The 25068-nt window shown below is 40.9% G+C and overlaps 1 protein-coding gene and 1 non-coding gene across 12 annotated transcripts in view; both read left to right on the top strand.

The window, feature by feature from the left end:
• Tenm3 (teneurin transmembrane protein 3) overlaps positions 1-25068 on the top strand; it is a 1282613-nt gene that overhangs the window by 533370 nt on the left and 724175 nt on the right. The window lies entirely within an intron of this gene.
• Positions 3289-3419, top strand: LOC116071800. The gene has a single exon (XR_004111165.1). It is a non-coding gene; the product is annotated as a small nucleolar RNA SNORA17 (small nucleolar RNA).

Genomic DNA, 25068 nt, shown 5'->3' with positions numbered 1-25068 from the left:
TCTAGGTGACTTGGTGAGGATAATGAGAAGTGTAGCATACATATAAAATGTACGAAGCAATAAGAATACAATTGTCTTAGTTAGGGGTTTCCACTTCTGTGAAAAGATTCCATGACCAAGGCAACTCTTAAAAGAAACAACATTTAATTGGGGCTAAATTACAGGTTCAGAGACGCAGTCTATTACCATTGGAGCAGGAAGGTGTCCAGGCAGTTGTGGCACTGAAGAAGGAGTTGAGAGTTTGATATTTTCATCAAAAGGAAGCCAGGAGCAGACTGACTCCCATGTGGAGGAGGAGGGTCTCATTGCCCACCCCTGTAGTGACACACTTCCTCCATCAAGGCCATACCTCCTAATAGTGGCACTGCATGGGCCATGCATATTCAAACTGCCACAACAGCATTTCTGTGATAATATAACTTGGTATTATCGGCATCCAAGGGTGAATATGCAGCATGAGCTCCCAAATGTCATACAAAACATCAAAAGAACAAAGAAAAACTTCCATAAATTTTCAGCATTAAAAGTAGGTTACCTCTCTTTTAAAAATACAATCCATCTGTGAGTGTATATCACAATAAAATCTAGTTAATAGATTTGTTATTATTGAAATACTAACAGAGTAATGCTTTGTTCGAGCAAAATATCACATTCCATCTCAGAGTAAGTCCTCCAAATTTGGTGCAAATTCATCATGGAAAGAATGACAGTTCATTAACTCCTAGAAAATTTATGCTTATTAAGTATTTAATGAGTTTAACCTTTATGCTAAATATAAAATAAGAAGAAACCAGGTACCATACAAACTTTTCATCTATGGTTAAAATCATCATCTATAGACTTCAGATATTTTAATTTAGTGAAATTTAGTGAATGTTTAGCTTTGGCTTACCTACCTCCCATCACCTGGTTTTATTGTCTTTCTTTCACTGCAGTCACTTACAGGAGATTATTTCTTTTCCAAAAACTATTTTTATACAAGCTGGGCTGCTGCTCAGTGAAATATAATCCAACTCAACCCCTACCGCAGCCAGTAAAATCGTCAGTCGGTGTTGTGGAGAGCAATCATTGAAATGATGAAATGGCAGGAGTGCTGAGGATAAGCAATGGAAAATTCTGCAAAGGCTAAAATTATACCACGGGGACCCCCTCGATCACCACAACCCTGCCCTGGCTGAGAGTCAGCTCTCTCTGAGAATGGGGAGCCTGTCCTTTGAAAGGAAACAATTCTCCTGTGGCAAAATCACCTTCCAAGGGAGCATTGGCCTGAAAATGACTCCCTGATATTTACATGGGAGTGACCATTTGCTCCTTTCACATTACCAAGCACCTTGTCTGCTATAACAGATATTTGATTAAATATTAAATGGGTATATTAACATACTCTTGTATGTTAATGTCTAGGCACTAGTGCAAAGATAGTCCTCTCTCTCCCTCCCCCCCCCTCACACACACACACACACACACACAGAGAGAGAGAGAGAGAGAGAGAGAGAGAGACAGAGACAGAGAGAGAGAGAGAGAGAGAGAGAGAGAGAAACAGAGAGAGAAACAGAGACAGAGACAGAGACAGAGAGACAGAGAGATTCTCCATCCTGGAACTTGCTCTATAGAACAGGCTGGCCTTGAATTCAGAGATCCACCTGCCTCTGCCTCCAGAGTGCTGTGATTAAAGGCGTGAGCCACCAATGCCAGGGGCAAGGCTACTCTTAAAATATCTAATCCAAAACAAATAATAAGCAGGAAAGTGATTCAGAAATGAGAAATGACATGCTGTAAAAGTTTATGGTGTACAGCACATCCTCTGTGAACGTAAGAGTCTCTGGCTGACTTGGGAAGAATGGGAAGATTATCGTTAGCTGAACTGGAGGGAAAAATGAAAGTACAAGAGGAAAATCAGCAGTGTTCAAATTCTTTAGAGTTACCTGTTAAGTCCAAAGCACACTGACTTGAGGAGATCAGAAAGAGGATGTTGATTATTTAATACAGCAACCCAAACTCATCATTTTGAACAGGAAATTTAAAAAGAAGCTCAAAGTTGGGCATGTTTTGAAGAATTAAATCAAAGTGAGCCAAGGGCTGACTGAGGCAGAGGAAGCTGGATTTTTTTCTTCTTTTCTCTGTTTTCTCTTTTTAAAAAAAAATAATAATTCATTTAATATAGATCAAACCAGGAAACGATATTTATCCCAAAGACTCAGAACTAACACCACCCACAAAGGCAGTTTATGTTCCAACCTCTCTCTGAAATGTCTCACTTTCATCCTGTTACAGAACCTGCTTGTGGTCACTCAGTTCAGCATTAGGTAGTTCCTATAAAAGATTTTCCCTTGCTTAATGGATCCTGGTGTTTTAAAATATGAAAAAGAAAAATAATGTGCAAAGTTGGCTGGCGATTGAAGAAACCGAACAACATAGTTAGCAAGCATGGGTGGTCGTGTAAGACTGTCATTTGTCTTGGCAGAAATAGAACTGGCCTCTGTTTCCTATTTTCTACATATGCATAGTTGCTGGATGTGAAAGGGGTTTCTTTAGGCTTTGGTTTCTCACTGTGGGTAGTTCATTTCAACTGTCGGCCTTGTGAGGTTATAATAAGCATATTATAGGACCATTATAATAATGAAGAGGACTTTGGGGTGTGTCTCCAAGGGAACTTCCAGAGAGGAACAACTGATCAGGGAAGACGTACTCTGAATCTAGACATCATCATGCTGTCTGCTGGGGTGCCAGGCTGTGAAACACAAGCTGAATACCAGTGTTCATTCCTTTCTGCTTCCCGATGCATCCAGATATGAGCAAGAAGCTCATGAGCCTGCTGCTGCCGTACCAGTCTCCTCTGTGACAGACTGCACACACCCTCAAAATGGTGTGAGAAAACAAACCCTTCCTCCCACAAGTTGATAGCTGTCAGATATTTTGTTATAGAAACAAACAAAAGGTCGTTGAGGTTCCATCTACTAAATAGAAGTGGTTTCAGTGTGGCAAAAACGCTCCACCTTCTACCATAACTACCAAGCATAATGGAGAACCAAATTGTTCTTATCAAGTCCGTGTCTATGGAAGCCGGAGTGACTCTTTTCCGGTATAACACTACTTAGTAAATTATACCTGCAGTTAACTATAACTTTTGGTGCCTGTTTATCCCAAAAGGAAAGAAGTGATTGTCATGATGAGTGCTCATGAAGAACATAAAGGAATTAGTTGTATGACTCGAGAGCACCTTAGAAGAATGTGGACAGATACGGCTACCCAGACAGGAGATTCAGAGAAATAAGAAACATCACATAGCCTGCCCCAGCAGCATTGCAGGTGTGGCTGTTGTGTCACATGTACCTCAGTAGGTGGCAGGGAGGAGAGAGGCTATGTTTATGTTCAGTATTGTGACCTGCGAACGTCTGAATGCTTAGCAGCCTAACATTACTTGTAAAACTAGTAAACCCAAGATGACCACCAACCCAGCACCATGGGACCTAAAGAAAGAACTAGCCTGAGATGATCACCAATGGGGCACCTCAAAGGTCTGGGGAATCAGACCACGCCCAAGATGACCCCTGCCTGACTCCATAATGCCTTAGTGGGAAATAGCACTCCTGAGATGACCCCAAACACTCAGAGACCCAGTCAACCACTAAGAGGAGCTAGTAAGTACTGGAGAAATGAGAAGGGAAACAGAAGGAGGTAGACACAATGAAAAGAACTGGAGACCTGAGGATAGTGGGGAACAGCTTGATGTGAGTAGCCAGTGATGTCACCTGGGACCATGGTGGGGTCCCGGCCTGTGCTACTGCGGGTTGCCACATCTGAGTACATGGCCCTTCAGCATCAGCTGTGATCTGTAACCACCAAAGGCCAGGCAGGCGTCCCTGGTCTGAGCTGCCTACTGGGGACACGATAGCTGAGGGCTATGCAGAATTGGCCCCACCCCTCAACTGGGCATCATGGGAGAGCTGGCCCTGGAGACAGGAAAGCAGGAAGGCTGATGTCACCCTTTGCCAGGGGCAGTACTCAGGAGAGCAGACCCCACACATTGCAGGAGTTGCAGGTGAGCCACCCTGAAGATACAAATGTGGTCTCCCATGCAGTGGAGTGGATAAAGGAAAGATAACCTCCCCGTAACCCCTTACTACCTGCAGCAGGAAGACCTAACCTTGGGGTCATAAGAACAGAAAGCTGTCCTTGTCCCTGTCCCTCACCAGCTGCAGCACTTGTAAGAGCAGGCACTGCACCTTGCCTGAGCAGAACAGTAGAGCCAACGCTGGTGGCAGGGATATGGGTGAGGCAGTTCTGAGGGCATGAGCATGAAAGAACTGGCTCAGCAACTTGTCTACTGTGACAAGAGAGATCACCACCACCGGGCACCACCGATTGCTATTAATGGTAGGCATGAGTGCTGGCCATCATAGGTCATCATAATGGGAGAGCTAGCCTGGCTCCTCACCTGGGCAGCACAGTAGAGCTGGTCATGGATGGTGGTAAGGGATGCCAGTGAGGTGTCCTTGAGGGCATATGCACGTGTGGGAGAGCCAGTCCTGCCTATGGTCTGCTATAGTGCTGTAGACAAGGGAGAGACAACCTCCTCCCCTCTCTCACCCTTTGCCATCTATGGCAGCTGGCCCCAGGGTCACAAAAGTGGGAGAAAGGACCACGTCCCTCACCAGCTGCAATCCTCAGGGGAGCAGGCCCTGTATCCCAGCTCAGAATTCTCTCAGGCCCAGATCCAGGTCTTTGAGTTAGCCCACCCCAACATCTACCCCATAGATGAAGTACTAGAGTGCATGTAATGGGCCAGTCTTACAGATCCAAAACTATAGGATCTCCATGACACAAGATAACAACAGGATATCTAAGAGGAGTCCCTGTGAGGTTCCAGTATCTATTGCAAGGGACTTTTGCAAGCGAAGAAATATGGGCAAAGGGTATACCAGAGGACACACTGTGGCACACTACAGCTTCCACAGTGAGATTTTTTTTTTCTCTGTTGGGGGAGAGGTTGCAAAGGTGGAGGGTGGGTATGAGGGGGTGGGGAAATGAGTGGTATAGGGCTGCATGGTGTGAAATTCACAAAAGAGCAATAAAAAGTTTAAAAAAAAAAGAAACATCAAAAGTGAAAACAGCCTTTCCTAAAACTTAAATATATTTAATTCAATCTGCAGAGATAACATTATATCTGCAAAGTGTACGTTTTTTTTTCTGAAATGAAGAAAGAGACATTCCATCAAACTGATCAGCTCAACGACTGTACCTTTAGCTTCCAGGGATGATTCAACACCGAAATCTGGAGGAAATTTACCAAGCTATAAAACCACAAACAAAGCTTTTGTGAATAGGCTTTGCTTGGCAGTTTCCAAGTTCACGCTGAAGCGTCAGCTTGCCTGTGTTGCCTGTCAACTCATTGTAGGGAGATGTTAGTTATGTTGCTCTTTAGCTTAGGAGGGATGTAAAAAAAAAAAAATCCTGACCCTTTTCAGATTAAATCGTTACCAGAAACAGAGTGCTTACAGAGAGAGAAGACGTTTTCCTGAGGCAGGAGCATGCTGAATAAACTGTACTCCTTGTGGTTACGTAGGAAGCTAGTCTAAGCCGCTGATGCTCAAGGGTTTAGATAATGGAGATTCGGAGAGAAGGTTCTTCTCCACTACTTTTTGACCTCCAACTGACTGCCACTCAAGATCCTTGTGGCTTTTTCTCCTTTCTCCCACTATCTCATTAAATTAGGTCTTCCCTGTCTTCAGGATTCTTCATTAATCCTGTTCTGGGTTAGTGGTACCAGGAGGTTCATCTTGGTTATGAACCCAACATTCTTAGTTGATCTCTCTGTTGTCAGTACTGCTTTTCTCCCATGGCGGGGTCCTGGCTTATTCCCCTGTGACCACATCCTCACCTGTTCTTCCAATTAATGCCAATTAATGATTCCAGGTTTAACTGGGATTTTGCTCTTGAGTCTTCATATCACAGATAAGCTTATTAAAAGTAACAAACTGACACCTGGGTTTCAAAACACTGTTATTAATGCTCTTGTTTAATAGACCTGGCCATTAGACATTGAGTTGGAGATCTTCAGTGTTCATTTGTGTAGGCAAGGTCACCTGTCCTTCCTGACATCTCTCTTACTCTGTTGAAGATTTTTATCCACATAACCTGCACTTGATTACATGTTCGAACTCATGGCAGACAATCTCAAGCTGCCCTTGACTCTTCCCTTGGCTAGCCTGTGTCATGTGGTAGAGCATGCAATTGAGGCTGATACCCAACATTGACCCACCTGGACGTTTATAGAGTCACCCCAGCAACAGCTATACTATACTTGTTCGAATGAGGTACGCTGGTTACTTGTTTAATTGGTTAGCCACTAGTGACTTGACTAATGGGGATTTCTGGAAAAACAAATAGTGTATGCACAGCATGCAGGTAAGTTAAGTACCAACTCTACCTGGGAGCCAGCAGGTATGCTTGATGGCCACATTTACTTTCTCGTAGTTCAGCATCTTCCTAATTACAATTATATTTCATCTGTGTCTTATCAGAGTCCTTGAAGAGCATAATATATAAATTAGTATAAGCTTACCAACATTTTTGTACAGTTTGAAATATTGTTGTCTTAACATACAACCAATAATTCCTTCCAATATCCTGAAGTTAGATAACATTATACTAAGGTTTAGAGGAAATACACTTAATATCATCCATGCATAAGCGTAAAATGAATTAAATATAGGTACACATTTTAATTTTATCAAATAGCTCATAATTATGTGTCTTAAACTACATAAATTTTAGACAGCATTATGGTTCTCCAATGATTTTATTTTTTTCTAAACAAGTTTTTTTTAAGTAGACCTATTATTATTAAATGAAAAATTACCACAGTACTTACTCTGTTTTCTTATTATTCAGTCATTATGCAATATATATCTCTCTAATGTTTATTAACTGATACAGATGTCAAGTGCTGTAACTTTTTGTACAGGGAAGAATAGGTTTCCGGCCTGCATTCTCTTATTCCTCTGTTGTGCTTTCCTCGTGGCTCTGATTTTCATTTTATGGGTCTTTGAAATACCTGAAAACCATTTTCCACATCTAAGTTTGCTATTCTAATAAATACCTTAGACATTTCACATGTCTTTATTTAACTCATTCGAGAATGTTAAAGAATAATTATCTGATGTCTTAAGTGTTAATCTGATTTCTTATCCTTGTTATCTGAATATCATTGGGAAGGAATATTCATTTTTGTAAGTGAAGAAATATAAAAACTTCTGGTTCAATAATCATGTCATAGCTGGCTCAAGTCCAAAATGTTTAAGTCTTAATAAAAGAGTTCATTATGAAAGAAAAATTAAACACTACTTTATTCCTTTAAACCTAGTATTATCAAATTAAATTTTATTCTGAAAAAGAAAAATCTGTACTATGCTTAATAATTCCTTTGAATACACATACATGTACATATGATTATATATTTATATATAAACACTAATATGAAAATTAAAAGTTGAAAAGTTGAGCTTTAGAAAAATTAACAAATATAAGTGATTAACACTTGGTACTTTCATACATAAGTACATATATTCTAATAAATAAAGAACTAAGTAACCTTGACTTAAAAATAACCATTCAGCTCAAATAGTTTTTTAAAATATTGTACTTTAAAATAAGCTAATTTAACTTTACAACCAAAAAATTGATATTCATTAATATTCTAAGCTCAGGTTTGATAGTCAACAACATATTAAAATGTTTCTTTTGTTTTCTAACACTTTTGGTTGAATAAATAATATTGTTTCATAGGCACAGTGCTTTATTAAAATTATTATTTTTAAAAATTATCTTATTAAAATTATTATTATGTGCTTTATTAAAATCGTACTTTTTCAGGGCAAAACATAAGAAGTTAAAATAGGAGCACGGCCTTTCAGTTGGTTAGTAAGTTCCTGCATATCCTGGAAAGGAGTCTTCAAACCTGAAGGTGTTAAAATGCAGTTAACACGTCTTGAGTTCATGGGAATGCTCACAGTCCCTAACATGCCTGCCGCGGCTTCTGCAAGACCAATGCCTTCAACAAGACATTAACTCCTCAGTGCATCCTCTCCAACCAGTGCGCAGAATTATTCTTCTGTATTCTATTGACATGGTACTCTTTAATGTCTTCTGCAAGCTCCCAAGAAAAAAAACGTTAGGCCAGTGGCTAGAATCGCTACCTAGACTACCTCTGAAATACACACTTCCAACCTTCATACCTCCTTGGAAGTCCAATTACACACTTGAACCTGTCCAGCTGTATCTCGGTGAAGACAAAACTGAGCACGGGATCTTTCCTCTTCAAACTCTGATGCTCCTCCACTCTCCCCTTCTTTGCTGGTAGACACCCTGCATTTGCGGTTGAAGGTCCTGAAGAGGAAACCCCGTCCTCCGCGACCACACTTCTCATATCCAGAGTCACTTGATTTGTGCTTCCTATTGATTTCTTACATTCAGTCACCTTCCCTGTATCCTGCCTTGGTCTTCTTCCAAATTCTTCTACGTCTTTCCCCGTTTGTCATCCAGCTTTCCTTAACAGGACTCCTAATCAGCTCATTATCTGTGCCGGAGCAAATTACAGTCTGATAGTTCTGTAAGCACTCTCCCATGCTCTTGTTGTTAAAAAAAAAATCAACATTTCAGCATGGTGTACAGTATCTGTAGCCTCCGTTCCCTATTCACCTCACCAGCTTTATTTTGAGCTACCTTTCCACGGGCTTCTGCATGTCCATTATGCATTGTGGTCTCTAGAACTGGTCAGGTGTGAGTGTGCACGATGGAGGACATCCACTGTGCTCTTGTGAAGGTCAGCAGACTCTGTGAAGTGAGCGCTTTCCTTCCACCTTTCCACGGATTCCAGGATCTCAGTCAGGTCTCACCGGGCTTGCGCAGTAAACAACTTTCCCTGCTGAACCACCGCCTCAGCCCTCAGTATCATGCAGCTTCACAGTAGCTTAGACCCTAGTCCCCTCTGACACACATCCCGCCAGCTGGATGTTTCCTTATGTCAGTTCTTCACATTTCCCTTTCAATGGATCGTGGACAAGAGACCAAGAGAGAGGTTAACTGCATCCAAAGTCTTCCAGTCTCTGCAGCTTCCTGTCGGATTGCTGCTGTATAAAAATGAAGTTCACAGGGGGTTGGGGGATACTCTTTAAAATAATATCTAAGGATCCTATTCATGATTCCAATGCTGACACTAATTTTTTTTCTTTTTTCCTTTCCTTGAGCTTATAAACCCAAATTAAGTGACTTCCTCCCAGCTGGCTCTTCCTTTGTTGTGAATCCATGTTGCTTTGTTCAGTGTATATTGCATTGGCCTATGAAGCTTCAGTTCTGGGGTAGCATCAGCTCTGTGGTTTTGGGTTTGTTGGATGTTTGTCCTCATCCCAGTGTATATTTCTTCTCTGATCACTGCACTTTCTTCCTTTGCCCCTGTTTATCCCAGCCTCTTTTTCCCCCCTGGTGTTAATATCAGCCACTCAAGGGTTCCTAGTACTCAAACCAGAACGGAGAGAAACATCCATGAGAAGAAAACATAGGAAAAGCAGAGAAAATTTTGTAGCTTCAGAATCTACACAACAATATGACCAGTGTACATCATTTTATTCTGCAAATATGTTTTTATTTAATGAAGAGCTTCACCATTCTCCATGTATTCTATTCTATACATATAATTTTGAAGACTATGGCATTCTAAAATTGTTAAAAAAAAAATCATCTTACATCCTAATGAACTGGTGTTCTCTCTAAGCCTTCCACACTGTCAAATATAACATGGATAACAGATATACGGGCTTCATTAGTGGATCCATAGTGACATGACTAATTAAACATTAAACTACTTCCAAGAAAACTCTCGATCATCTTTGGCAATCCTTAGGTATCATAGATTTATAAGTAGGTACCACTAGTCAGTCAAAGCTGGCTCAAAAAAAGAAAAGAAAAGAAAAGAAAAGTATATCGAAATCTGTTTTTTCCACTTTAGAAATAGCAATGAGCCCTTCTCCTCGGAGGAGTGTATTATAAAAATGTGAATTTGGTGAAGGGAGGAGAAACGAAGACCCAGAGGCAGTGGCAGAGCCCTTCTTCCAGTTCTCTCACAGCGGCACATTGGACTCAATTAGATTTATTAAATTAGCTAATTGTCATGTTGGAAGGCGCAGGCAAGCTGATCCTGAGATGAGAAACAAAACAAATAGGTTGCAGCGGAATGGATGAGGCACCGGGGAAGCGTTTAGCCTCACTAAACTCTAGGAAGCCCATCCTAATGAGGTGCACCAGGGGCAGAAGTGTCTGCAGAAGGCTCCAAGCTCGGCGAGCATGCTGTGGGACCAAAGGCCTGGCGAGCAGGGATCAACCGCTCCAACTGACATGCATGGAGACTAAGGAAATGTTTAATTAATGGTAGACTTTATCAAACCAAGCAAGCCAATCGTGGTTGTATTTGCTAGGAATGCAATGGCCAGAATTAGGAGAAATCTTCCACACAAATGGACCCATTTAGGGTGTTTAAATTAAGAACACAAAACCCCTAATGGTACATTTGCGTACATATCTTTCTTGTAAAATGTACCCGATTTTCAAAAGGAGGAATTCCCCCACTCTACGTTTCCCTTCTACTTAGAATGATGGGTCATGGAAACCTTTATCCTGTTGGCGGATGCCAGCAACCAACTCTGGTTGTGTTATGTGCCCGGGCCTCCTCCCGGACTGTTTCCTGCTGCCCTCCACCCTCCTCCAAAGGCTGTTCCATTGTCAAGGATGACTGAGGGCTCAGCTATGTATAATGGCAGCCAGGTGGTCTTATAGTTCCTCAAACCCCTTTTGTCTTGTTAGAATGTTAATATCAAGGCGGGGGGATAAAAGTCACTCTTAAAAATAGCATCACGAACATCTTTGTTTTTCTCCATTTGGACGTCCTACTGGATTTCATAAAATGGCAGCTATCACCAAGCTCACTCATTTCCTTTGCAGGTGTGCAAAACCTTGGAAATTTTAGTGGTTTGGCATTCTTTAATTCATAATTTTTTTTTAACTTTTAAAGATGGCCTTACTCGTCATAGTTTGCCTCTAGTATCTTAGATAGAACCATGGAGATTTGCAGCAGAACACCTATGAACCTAATCCTGCCTGTCATTTGGCTTGCATTGAGAAACACTTTAATAAGTCAGTCACTGTCGATGACTTTGGGAAGCTGACGTCATTTTCAGTCAGGTAGCAAACTTGAGTGGCAGAGGTCCTTCTCTTATGATCAGTTTAATATGGTCCATGTTCGGGTTTTTTTCTGCTGGAGAGACTTTCATGGTACAATGCCGAGTTGGCATAGATGACTAGAATATTATGTAGAAACATGCTAGGCAACAAAAATATTATATGTAGATGATTAGATAGAGATAGAGATGATATAGCTATAGATGATAGCTGATAGATGATAGAGATAGAGCTACACATATACACACAGTCACTATGTTTCTAGTCTTTCTTCACAACCAGAATTTCTCAAGTTTTGGTACTACAATGAGGTGCCAGTGATTACCTGGCTTATGGGTAATGTTGTTCTCTATTTACAAAACGATGTTTAATTCTAAATGATCTCCTGGGGACACAGTACTACTTCTGATTCTTTGTTGGTGTGGCATGCTTTGGTGGTCACAACATGTGTGTAAAGGTGGTTTAAGAAGCCACTGTACGCAACTTAATATCTCCACTGATGTCCTCCACTGAGAACCTTGTGTCAAGGCCATGTGCCTTCTGCTAACTGGCTTGCATGGGAATTTTAAGGAGAGAAATTAAGGGTTGAGCTATCTAGAGACTGTGGTAAGACCCACCACCAACACTCTTGCCTTCAATGTTCTTGGTAGTAGGGTTTGGTTTGCTCAGCAGAGCATCTGGTATACCTGAGTGAGGCCAACATGCCCATGTTATCAACACCAGCAGCACAAACTAGTTATTTCTTCACGTGTACATTGAATGTTTTGTTTTGTTTTCTAGGGATGTTTTTATGTCTTTTTGTTCTGCCTTGCTTTGTTTTGTTTATTTTTTAAAATCTCCTTAATATGGTTGTACTCTTAAAATTGATATTCCCAATGCCAACCCAAAGGTTTTTAAAAATTATTTCTTTTATTTTTTAAAATTATCATTTAATTACATCTTCCTCTCTTCTCATTCCTGCCTTCAATTCCTCCCATGTATTCCCTTGTTTTATTTCAAATTCATGACTTCCCTTTTCATTAATTGTTGTTACATATATGCATGTGTGTGTGTGTGTGTGTGTGTGTGTGTGTGTGTGTATTCCTAAACACATGAATGTAACCTGCTCCATCTGTCTGTATTATTTGTAATATATATTTCCATGGCTAGCGATTTGGTACTGGATAACTATTTGGTGTACTTTCTCTGGGGAAACCTTTTTCTCCTGCTCTCATCATCCCTTGGTTCCCTATAATCAGAAACTACATCCATAAAATCTCACCACCTTGACTGCCTAAGCATGAGCTGAACATGGACAACAGCAACACACATGCAGATGTGGATGGGGTAAACCCAAATGCCTGAACCCTACCCAAAAACTATAGGCAACTAAGGAACTTTTTTTTTTCTTTTTGGTGGTACCACGGATTTAACCTCAGAGCATGCTAGACAAGCATTTTATCACCAGGTTGTAGCCGTGGCTCACTCTTTTCTTTTTAAAGAATTACCTTCACATTTGGTATTTTTATTTATTTTAGATTGTTTCCCGAACATTAATCTAATTTAGGTAATGATAATAAAGAGCAATCACTTTTGATGTTAATGTGTTAGTAAAATTCACAACAGTAATCATTTAAAATCTCTAAAACAGCATTAATGATTTGGTCAATTTCAGGTTTTTCTTGAAGTCACTTAGTAAATGTCATAAAAACACCCCCATACACAGTATTCTGTAATTTTTCCTTATAATTAACATACATCCCAAGCACAGACCAAGCCACGCTCATGTGGGCCCTTTGCTGGTTTTAGATTTGGAGTGCAGGGTAAGTTTAGACCCATCTATCTTTGCTCTTCCTCAAGGCCACGATCCTTTCTACTTTTGCTCTGCCCTGTCCTTGTTCCCAGATCCCCTCACTCTATGGTTGCTGCACTGCAGTCTCCTTCTCTGCTCTACCTGGCCAAGAGGAACGAGCCTCCCAACTAAGGACGTGAAGGCTGAGAATTTGTTTTGGATGTTCTGTCCTTTCTAATAGAAATCAGCGTGCTGGTACACATATGAAAAGGAACTTTTTCTTGATCCAGAAGAATGGTATTTTATTTTACATGTATGTAGTATTAAGTTTGCTTAGGTAAGAGAATAGGATTTCCATGAATCATTTCTTCACAACAAACTTTTAGTTCATTGGCTCGACTGTGATAACCTTACAAAATGCAGATATAACACAGAAATAGTATACACACATACAAACACACACATACATGCACACTTATTCATACATATATAAGTACATATACATACACACACATATGCACATATATTCACACATATATAAACACACATATATACATACATGTGTATCCATACATATATAAACACACATATATATAGACACAGGTATATACACACATACACACACATATACATATATATAAACATACGTATTCATATACACAGGTATATATACACACACACATATATACACTCACAGCCTTACGTGGTAGACTAAGACAGAATAAAGTATAATAGGATAGAATAAAACAAGGTCAGCTTTTAATAAAGGAATTTTTCTCCCAGTTTTACCTTGTATAATACCATGTGAAAGGAGTTTTTAAACCCTATCATTTGTCATAATAATGATTTGCATAACAAATGAACACGAACACCCAAACTGGGACTTCTTCTGAGGCCACCAGCGTTCTTAGAGATTCTGACTCAAATGATTTCTCTTTGCTACTTCACAAATTTAATCACACTTTGGATTTCTTTGGGGTGTCTTTAGAGAGAAAGAAAACAGAGCAGAGGTCTTAGAGCCACTGAGCAAGGTAAGGAGCTTATGCTATTATATCAAACGATAGTGCAGACCATAGAAATCTATGGTGAGGCTAGGAAATATACATGCCTAGTTCCCTGGAGTAGAAAGGGTTGCTGTGATCATTTGAAGAGAGGGAATGTCTAATTCCCAGTGAATGCTTGTTTCTCTAACCAGATAAAGTACTGTTTATATCTAGTCTACTAAGAAATGCTTCTTGGGATTTTTCAATATTAATTAATTTATGTGCTATGCTATTGAATTGGTAAGTCTCTCTCCTTCAGTAGATTTCTGAATCTACTATCCTCTATAGCCTCCTATCCTCTATAGCCATCTCCTCTGATTAGCCAACACCACTATCTCAGAAATTTGTAGTATTTTGTTTTGTTAACTACCAGCTTAACTCAGGAATGTGAGCTGAATGGGGGAGAGGGGAATTGGCTGCAGTCTTTTGGCCAGTCTGAACTGATTTGAATGGCTGGTGATTACTTCCTCCCAGGAGCCTTTGTCCAACAATACACCTAAGAACTAACCTGAAACTCTGGTTTTCTTGGACAAGCGACTTTAGTTCTGTGCTTTCCCTCTGATCTTTACATAATGAAGGTAATGATATTTACCCAATGTAGATGAAATCTTGTATTGTGTTGTTAACAATTCTTCACACTGATGAAATACTTGGTGCTTTAAGACTCTCTATGCTCTATGAAGAGCATTACCTCAACATCTCCCTCTGGAAAGATGCGTAAATGAAGACTTGAAGAAACTGCATATTACCACATATTTGGGGAGGCAATTATAAGCTAATATTTTGATGGTAGTTTCCTCAGGCTAGATGTTATGGAATATCTCATTTAATGCTATAGCATCTCTATAAATATTACATCTCTTTTTACATTGGAAAAAGAATAGAAGCATTGAAAGATGAAGACAATTTCCCAAATAACCCAGTGACAGAGTGTAGGAGCTAAAACAGGATATGAATTTCTACCACTTCCAAGGATTGTGAAAAATAGGCCACGCTGAAGCTGTGTGTGAGTATGTAATAGAACTGTCTTACTCGGGTTGACAATTTTGATGTAGGATAGAGCTAGCTATCTGGCTAATGATAATATTCCCTTCCTGAAACTGCTCTCATATAATCCTTGGATTATTGGTTTGTAGTGACATCAGCCTGGTACCCTGCTTCTGCTAATAAACCGCCCACCCTTTGGAGATCTAGCCTCCTATTCACTAAGTCCCTGGGAAATGAAGGGAAGATGCTTCTTCTGGGTCAGATAACCATGTTTGTTGTTTTCTGGTGGCCTAGTTCTTTGCAAACTGTGCCATGGGCAAGCCTCCTGTCGTCCAATGCTCACTGAAGTCTCCACTGGGGGTTATAGATGAGATGTTGTAGACATCTCTCCTCTCCTCTGTTCAGCATCTTTAGTTCTATAAATGCAATGCCCATCCCATGACTACAGCCACAGAGGCCAAATCCCATGATGTTTTCCACAGAAACATCTTACTCACATATACTTGGTCCTATTAGGAAAAGATGAGATCAGAACAAGCCTTGAAAAATCAAATAGACATTTTGCCTCATTTCCCTTGGAAAATTTATAGTAGAAAAAAAATATTTACTTGAGTTTCTTTGGTTGGTTGCATAAGGCATAGATGCCTAAAGAGAGCCAGCAAATTAGCAGTGCTGATTACTACACAGAGCTGTGTATCTCTGACCAGCTCTGTTCAAAATGTCCTTAGCTTCCTCTTTCCATGAAATGTGGGTCTAGTGGAGCCTTGTTAACAACTCAAACGTACTTGGCTTAAAAATCATGAAGACTTTTTTTTTTCTGCTATAAAAGCAAGAACGGAGCTCCCCTTGTTAATCACTCTATCCCCACTGCGTATGAATGTTCAGGATGCCTAGCTCTCATCAAAGTGGCAGGAACAGTGTAAACTGCTAGAAGTACAAATGTTATCAACAGTCCTACTCAGTGCTAAATCCTGAGAACTGCAATAAGAACTGGCAAGTAAGATGTGTGTAATAGAGTGATGGTGGCCATCACATCTTGGAAATAACCAACGGTCTAAGGACTCCAGCAAAGGGAACTCAATGCTTGGCACCATAAACCTCACCGAGTACCAGTGATGGGGATGTAAATGGGCTCTAGGAGAGAATCTACCACTGCTGCACTGTATCAAACAACTTTCTAAGCACTTGCGTTGACATCCACAGATGACTACAGCTCATCGGAGAAGCCCCCTTCTGTGGCGGACTGATGCTACTACAGAGAACCACACTAAGTCAAAGTGTGGACAATAACAGACTGTGAATTACCCATCACCCCCTGGGACATCTATAACATACCCTTACATCCGAGGCTCCAGGAATGTGAAGGTGTGGGCAGCAGGCAACAGGTTGTAAAAGCCAGAGTACCAGAGTACTGTTACAGACTATTGTCTTCTGGGCATGACCAGGATGCTGCACCCATCAGTTCTTAATGGTGCAGTTGTTTTCATATGACCACACCCATCGATATCCCACCACGGACGTGAGGAAGAGGACACAAATTCAAGAAGTAGACATAGGGGGAAAATGAGAGCAACTGTGACCAGGGACAGGGGATATGATGGGAATACACAGTATTCACGTATAAAATACTTAAAAAAGAAGCTTTAAAAAATCAATTTCGAAACAATGTCGATAGTGAATATTTGATGAATGGATTAGTGAATAAATAAATACAAGGGGAGACAGTGAGACTGAAATGCTAATAGTAACCCTCCTTTCTCTCTTCATTTAAATTCTGACTATCAAGGCATTTTTCCCTGGATAGTAGTGGCACACACCCTTAATCCCAGCACCTGGGAGGCAGAGGTAGGCAGATTTCTGAGTCCAAGGTCAGCCTGGTCTACAGAATGAGTTCCAGGACAGCCAGGGCTACACAGAGAAACCCTGTCTCAGAAAAAAAAAAAAAAGGCATTTTTCTAATAAAGAAAAAGAAAGACCCTTGGCAGTATCACTAAGCATGTAGAAGGACAGAATGGTAGGTACGTTAGAAAAATGCATTTAGGCTAACCAACATCCACTTCATGTTTTGATACAAACATCCCTGCTTGAGTTTACCAGGCACTCTTTACCTTTGTTTTGTTTCAGTTTCTCAAAGTCAAGTTTGTTTACAAAGTATTCCAGAGGAGGGGGGGAAAGAGTTCATTCCCCTTTCAGCCAATTTTTGGATACCAAACATTATGAACCGGGGCTAAAAGTACAAATCAGGGAGCGGTGTTAAAATGTAACTGAATAAAAATGTAACTGATGGAGGATGTGGACATTCAGTATGAGGCGCCATTGCTTCAGACGGCCTGTTCTAACTGCACAAAGGTTAACTGCACAGCCACTCAGGCTGTGGTGAAATCTCACTGCCTGATGTTTTCCCATTTGCAAATTATCTGCAATAAAATTTTAATAATAATAAAGAAACATACTTGAAGAATGTATTACAGTAATAACAACTGTTTACCCAAATAAGTTAAAAATTTTAAGTAATGTTCCTTGCCCTCAGATAGTGTTTGAGTTAAAAAAAAAGAAAAGAAAAGAAAAGAAAAGAAAGAAAGAAAGAAAGAAAGAAAGAAAGAAAGAAAGAAAAAGAAAAAAAAACAACCACGAAAGTAAGGACTTCTCTCTTTGTTGTATTTTATATAAAAGCATGCCCTGGGCAGCTGTACTTCTCAGCACACTGTCAGCAGCAGGCCTAATTGCCTTTCATGTAAATTAGGAATGTGTACCTTTGTTTAAGCAATAATTTAGGTCAAGATGAGGGGGTCAGTTTATTTGTTCTAGCCTATTTAGGGCTTTGAAGTGGCATTTAATGCTTCATATGAACGTCTTTCCTGGACTCCATTAATGTAAGAAAATGTGCTCTTTAAAAAGTTTTTATTTTGTTTTGTTTTCGGAGGGGGGGGTGTTTTGTTTTGACTACTGAATCTCCACTTAGCGCTAACAGCCCTCAACTCCCCACATCATAAAGGCGCGCAAAAACACTTCACGGCTTTACAGAGACCCTTGAGATTTGGGGGCATTGCTACAAGTTTTGATGTCTTTTATTCTTGCGGAAGCGTGCTGAATCAGAGACTAAGTCAAGAACGCAAATATGGACGAGAAGCCTCCAAGCAGTGCCTATAGGTTTTGCTTCCCCTTGAAGCATTTGACTTTGAGTATTAAAAAAAAAAAAAAAAAAAGTTATTAGAACTACCCTGTTTGCCAGGCAAATTTTGGACATAGATTATATCCCAGGGAGGAACTTCTGACTGACCCTTCTGGTTTATGACACCAGTGAGCTTAAGTGTCTGTGACTGATCGCTGGCGCCCTGCACACAGAAAATTGTATCTCAGCAGGTTCTAGCAGGAACCGGGTAAAGAGGTTTGTTCATTTGTCTGTGTGTGTTTTAAGCAGTTCATGCCAAGGGGATATTTCGTGGACAATGTGCCACAAAGAAAGTGTATTTCTCTAAAATATCAAAGAACAATTTTTCTCATTTATAGAATTCCCAGGTTCGAGGTCCAGGGTAATTGTCATCTCTCGGTTTGCCCTACTCTCGTGAATGTTATTATGTTGTTATTAATAGAAGAATTCAGAGGCATTCCAGGACCACAGAGGTAATAGAGTTACACAGGTCTAAAATATAGGCCCTCTGCATCGAGGGAACTAATTTCACCACGATTGTACTATCGAGGTATTTATTTCTACTGTAAGAAAGAATTTTACAGTAATGTACTTATGAGTATGTTTTACCTTTAAGTGTTTTATTAACAATGAAGAAAATACTGAGTATAAAATATAGATTTGGGCCCAAACTCAACACATCACATAAAAGGTCAGAAAGAAAATTATTAAGTGAAGACTTCTAAGACAAACCATTTTCTCTAAGAAGCTAAAATACTTCTTTACCAAAAGAAATGTAAAACCCATGCATTCTTTTGGTTCTGTATCTGTTTTGCTTCTAAGAAACTGAATTTTGGTGGCTGGGGAGAGAGGATCAAAGGGGCAAAGCACAAGGCCTTAATTGCAATTCCCAGCATCCACGGGAAAGTCAGGCAGCACATATCGCTAGCCCTGGTTCTGGGGATTGCTGACGTAGATCCTGGGACTTATTCTTATTTCCTGAGAAAGTCTGCAATCATATTCTGCAAAGCCTCCGACACCGTGCTAAGTATAAACTCGCGATTCCAAGTTTGATCTCTTCTTTATTTTGTGTGCACGAGGTGGTGTCTTTGTTTTGTGTGCACGTGGTGGCATCTGACCCTTCTGTTTCATCGCTGCTGCTTTAACATGTGACCAAAAAGAGGAGACCAGAACACAAATCAGCAAACTGAGCTGCTTACTAAAAAATGTATCAGCAGGGCAAGCAAACTAGATCAATGAAGTTTCAGCTGAGAAATATTTAAGTAGCGTCATTTCAATTGGCAAAATTGATAACATTGTTTTGGTCTCATTGGCCACTTTAGTTGTAGCATTTATCTTTGGGGTAGCCAATAATAGACTTTAGTGTTTTGAAACTTTAGAATGGATAGAACAACTGGGGCTCACTACCCACAGAATAGACTCATTCTGTATGTTCTACACACTAGATAATAAGCCTGTGACACTGTCTGTGGACTAATGCCACAAGCCTCACCTCCTGAATATCTCTTGGAGCATCTGTCTCTCTTCTTGGGTGCATCCTGTTTCTATTGTTTCTTCTGGGGTCAGCCATTTCCAGTGAGCTGTCTGCTGTTGTAAGCTGGGCTCTGGTTAATGATCTCAAACTACAAATGTAATCAAGGCTGGTCTAGCTTGCAATGGTCTCCACTGATCTGAGGATAAAAATTTAAATCCTTATCATACCCCAACACTACTTATCTACACCAGACTCTTTATAAGGCATCAAACTACTGTTGTATTTCCAAACCAATGGCTTTGAGCTCCCCAATCCTCCAAAGTTCTCCAAAGTCATCATCTTCTCACATACCCCCGTGGGCCTGTCCGCTTGAAAATGTATCCACTGAGGGTAGAGTGCTGTCTGGGGAGGTTGTAGAACATGTGACGCAGGTAACCTAAGAACCTGACATGGAACACTGGAAGTGAGTTTTCAGAGAGCCATGGCTTCTCTTTAGTCCAGCTCTGTTGATCTTCAGGATGTATAGACATGCCACCTCAAGCTCTGGCAACTGCAAACACTCACTGCCAGGATGAAGCTGTAAAGCAATAAAAGAGTGTTTTTCCCTTCTGCTAATCTCTGCAAGTGTGAGCCCAAAACATAAGTAACCTTCCCTTGGCCTCCGGGGTTATAAGCTAAGGTTCTTCAGACCCTATCTCCACCCTGGCTCTACTAAACCTCCAAGAGCCCCACCACCTTTCTATTGGAAAATCCCTGTCTCCCCCAAGAAGCTTCCCAGGGTATCTTGGATTCTTCTGCCTGCTGGTCTTACATCATTTATCTTTACCTCATGTACTGTGAGTGTATTAGTGGGGAAGTGTGATTAACATCAGTCTCTGCCACCTGAAGACAAATGTATATGGCTTTGTTTACCTTTATTCCTCATAAAGTTGAAATGTTATCTGATCTGCCAGACACACCGTCAGTTTACAGAATAAAAGGAATGAATAAGTAAATACTAACAGCTTTCAAAGAATCTGCCATCCTTCTGCCCTGCTTTCATCTCTGCAGCAAGATCACTTGAGCAAGTTCTGGAAAGACAAGGCACACTGGTTCTCCATGTATTGGCTTAGAATAAGATTGCAAGTGAGCCCAGCAAACATTAGCTTTGCCGATTACGAAAATGCCTTAAATACTTTTACTACACAAATTCATCGAACCATTCTGTTTGACGTATATATCAAAATCAATTTGTGGTTTGAAACGGTTTTGACAGTCCACAGAGCGCACAGTCTTCTGTGGACTCCGTGGATGAGTGGTGAGGACCTGCTTGAACCTCCTGAAGTGCTTTTTTCTCTCGTGTGTCATGTGCTTTTAATAAAGCAATGGATCTTCTGTTTGTCTACGATAAACAGAATACGAAAAGCAAAACTAGATGTTCTACGTATTCATGCTATTACTTGTCAAACTGCGAATATAGCATACAGTCCCTTCCTGCAAACTCCTCCACAGAACACGCTGCAGGTGAGGAGGCACAGCTTTCCTCCGTGAGCCTCATCAGCACACTTGGTCAGCAGCTGTACATTCACAAGAGGTGACCGTCTACATCGGAACAGTCCAGTTCCATGGTGTGTATACACAACTGAACCCTCACCTCAAAAGCAAGGCAATGGCACTTTTTAAAACTATACCATTTGTCTGATTTCATTGGCATCTTTAAATTCTCTATGCATACAGTGGTTTTTATGCTGCTAAGCTAATCCATTTGCATAGAAACAATCTGAGGCTTATTGTTGAGCCCACCAGGGTTTATTTCATTGTAAAACTGAACCCTGGTGTGGACCACTGAAAGATGCTAAGTATATGGGGAGAATTTAATCACCCTAAAGGGGGAGGGAAGGACTCTGAGAAAATGAGAAAAAAATAGGTCCTTACTGTTATACTTTTCACTTTGCCTGACTTTGCACTCTTTCAGCAGACTTGATCCATCCTGCGTCATTTGTCTCAAGATAGCCTATGCTAATTGAGAAGCCAGTTGTCTCTAAAGACTATGACTAGTTCCATTTGAGTCCAATCAATCTCAAGCATCCATTGACCAAGATTCATTTAAAATTCTCTCACACCAATCAAGATTCTGTTTCTGGTCTTTAAAAAGAATTTTTTTTTTAAGACAAGCTGAGTAGGACCCAACAAAGTATAATTTAGAATTTTTGATTATTTTAAAATTAGCTAATGCTTATTTTTAATTTGACATTCATATTTTGATTGTAAGTGAAATGCTGTTTATAATTATTTAAGGTTTATTAACTGTTTATTTGTCGAAACAAGGTCATACTATATAGCCCACCTTCTACATAAATCCATGATCTTCCTGCCTCGGCATAAAAGAGTGTGTGTAGAGTGTGTGTTATGAATTATAATGCAGCAGGGCAGGCCCATGCCAAGGTGTCCCTCTGAGAAATCACACTATGCAACAGACCTGGTATTCAGATGGTTTATTTGGGAAAAACGAAGGAAGGGGTGTTGTGTTTTATGAAAAGATAAGGAGAGAAGGAATATGTTTGGTGGATTGCAGTCAGGTGTGGGGCAAGGGGGTGCCTTCACTGGCTCATGCTGAGGCATCCCTTCCCAATGAGGAATCAACCACACAATGGTATAATATAGTATAGAGTTTATTCAGGACATGGGGAAGGGAGTTGAGCGGGTAGTAGAAACAGAGAAAGGCAGAGAGAGGAAAAAGAAGATGGAGAGGGAGAGGGAGAGAGAGAGAGAGAGAGAGAGAGAGAGAAGGAAGAAGAGAAGGAGGAGGAGGAGAGACCGATCTTGAGCGCATGGATAGAGAGGGAGGAAGGGAATGGGGAGAGAGGTGAGGAAGGGGCAAGAAGACAGAGCTGGAACAAGAAGGCAAGAGAGGGAGGAGGGGACAAGCAGCCCCTTTTATAGTGAGTCAAGCATCCCTGGCTATTGCCAGGTAACTGTGGGGCAGAGCTTAGACAAAATGCTAACAAGGGGGACTGAGAGAAGGGGTAATGGCAGACAGACAGGAACAGAGCTATGACAACAGAGAAGGGGGTACAGAGAAGGACAGAAAGAGAGAAAGAGAGGAAGAGAGGCTGGTGGAGGACACTTGGGAACACAGAGAGAAAGGGGCTGGGGTAGTGAGCAGTCCTCTTAAACTTACCTTGCTAGCACCTGGCTGGCAACAGCGGCAGGTGATGACGCGGAATTGCTGTAAGCCAAGAGAACAAAGGAAGAATGAGCATAGAGGATGATCTTTCTTCCTAGCCATGCCCAGAGAGTTGTCATTGAAACACGTGAGTCCCCGATAGCTACAAAGAGAGGCCTACAGGTTTGTCTATCACTGCAGCACAGTGCAATGCTTAAAGCTTGGCCACCCCTCAATAACCCTGTATTTACAAGAATGCTAAGCATACCTTTAGATTTTCCAGCTCTCTTCTAAGTGCTTCACAAATGCTAACTCACATCCTCTTTCTCATGGCAAACCCCTGGGAAGTTATCACTTCATCCCACTTTCCAGAGGAGTCAATTAAGGCCTAGAAATTTTAACCTGTCTTCAAGATCACACGAGGATACAACTGTCATGAAAGAGCCAGAATTGTCAGTGTAAGACCAATGCTAAGTTATAAACTTTCTGAATTTGCCCAAAAAACTCTGAAATGTACATTCAAAGGTGAGATTCAAATTTAGCTTCCTAGGAATTGTGTGATGTCTCTGCAAGGCTGGACTCCCAGAAGCTTCCAGGAGATCTGCCACACAGAGCTGTGCCATTTACCTACCTTCTTTCCCAAGCGTGGTGAAGCTAACATGAGTGTCCAGATATATCTGAATCCTTTTATTTCTCCTGCTTAGAAGATAAATTTCTTGTTTGCTTCCTTTTTCCTGTCTTTCTGGCTTCCTTATTTCAATAAAAGAGCACTGGTTTGTGCATATAGCTTGCCATGTGTTCAGTAATCTATGAGTTGAATTACTTTTACCTGCTCAAGGATTCATTTCGAATATCAGGATACCTTGCCCATTCTCTCTCATGCCCTGAATATTTTTTTAGGGTGTTCTTTCATCTCGGTTCATAAAAACTTATAGGCCGTGTTTGCAACAGCACTGTTGGATACACAGCCAACTGCATGAAGAGTACTAAGGTTTTCAAATAAGCTACTAAGTACACACACACACACACACACACACACACACACACACACACACCTATATAACACTACTTCTACTACCCACTATGTGAAAAAAATGCATTAATCAATATCAGAGACAAACATGGGAGATGTTTACATCTATATGGCCATATATATATATAAATCCTCACACACATACACATCCAGTTTTGACACATACAGAGTGAGCCTGAGAGAACCAAGTATCTATGGTAACGAGGTAAAGAAAAGGTACCAGGAATTTAGCTCATCTTGATCTTGCAGTCACTTTCCCTTCCCCAGCTGGTACCTTGCAAATTACCTAAAGTAATAAAAGCATCTAGTTAGTGTTGTTAAATAAAGTAATAAGTGGGAAAAAAACAATGAGACTGAAAAAGAGAAAGAAAGAGAGAAAGAAGGAGAGGAAAAGAGAAAGAAAGAGAAGAGAGGGAGAAATAGGAAGGTCGGGAGGCCTAATTGGCAATACTTAGTGAAGTGCGGGCTCCACCGGTTCTCTGAGCTAGTCTTTAGATTTAGGTGCCTCTCTAATGCTCTGCTGTGTCTCCAAGTACATCCCCCAGCTTTGGCCACTCTAATCCCTTACCCTCTCAGTGGTTGGCTGATACAGAACTTCATGGGGAGATCAGGAAATTCCCCAAATCTGGATTCAGCTGTTTTGCTTATTTTCCCTGGATTTCTCCCTGATTGGCTGCATCCTTTATGCGTAGCTGTTGACCACGTGACATGGTTGCTCTCATCCTTCTCCACAGCGCTCACTGTCTCAAGCCGCATCCTCTCTCCATGCCTATCTTCGAAACAGCTTCCTACCAGCTCGGAGAGAATGGCCTTGTTCTTCCTTTCCAAGCCAAACTTCCCATCAGCCACTGGTCCTTACCATCCTCCCCTCCCCTTCCTCTGACCTTAGCACCCTGCCAGTCCCCTTGTTTCTGGCCTCATGTTTTCAGTTTGTGGTGTGCTCGCATTGATTGAACAATACCCACTCAGAAGTCTCTCAGCGCCCACCCTAGAGACAGCACTTCTCAATGCTCTGAAATTAACCCTTTCTGGTCCTAATGTGACTTTTTTTATTTTTATTTTTTTTAAACCTCTTCTCCCAGCTACACTCCGAAGAGCTGAGTCAGAAGTTAGAAATGTTCTGGGTGGCTGGTCGGTGGTGGCTCACGCCTTTAATCCCAGCACTTTGGGAGGTAGAGGCAGGCAGATTTCTGAGTTCGAGGCCAGCCTGGTCTACAGAGTGAGTTCCAGGA

This window comes from Mastomys coucha, unplaced genomic scaffold (genome assembly GCF_008632895.1).
Source record: "Mastomys coucha isolate ucsf_1 unplaced genomic scaffold, UCSF_Mcou_1 pScaffold22, whole genome shotgun sequence".
Lineage (NCBI taxonomy): Eukaryota > Metazoa > Chordata > Mammalia > Rodentia > Muridae > Mastomys > Mastomys coucha.
This window is presented reverse-complemented; position numbering and strand designations above follow the sequence as displayed.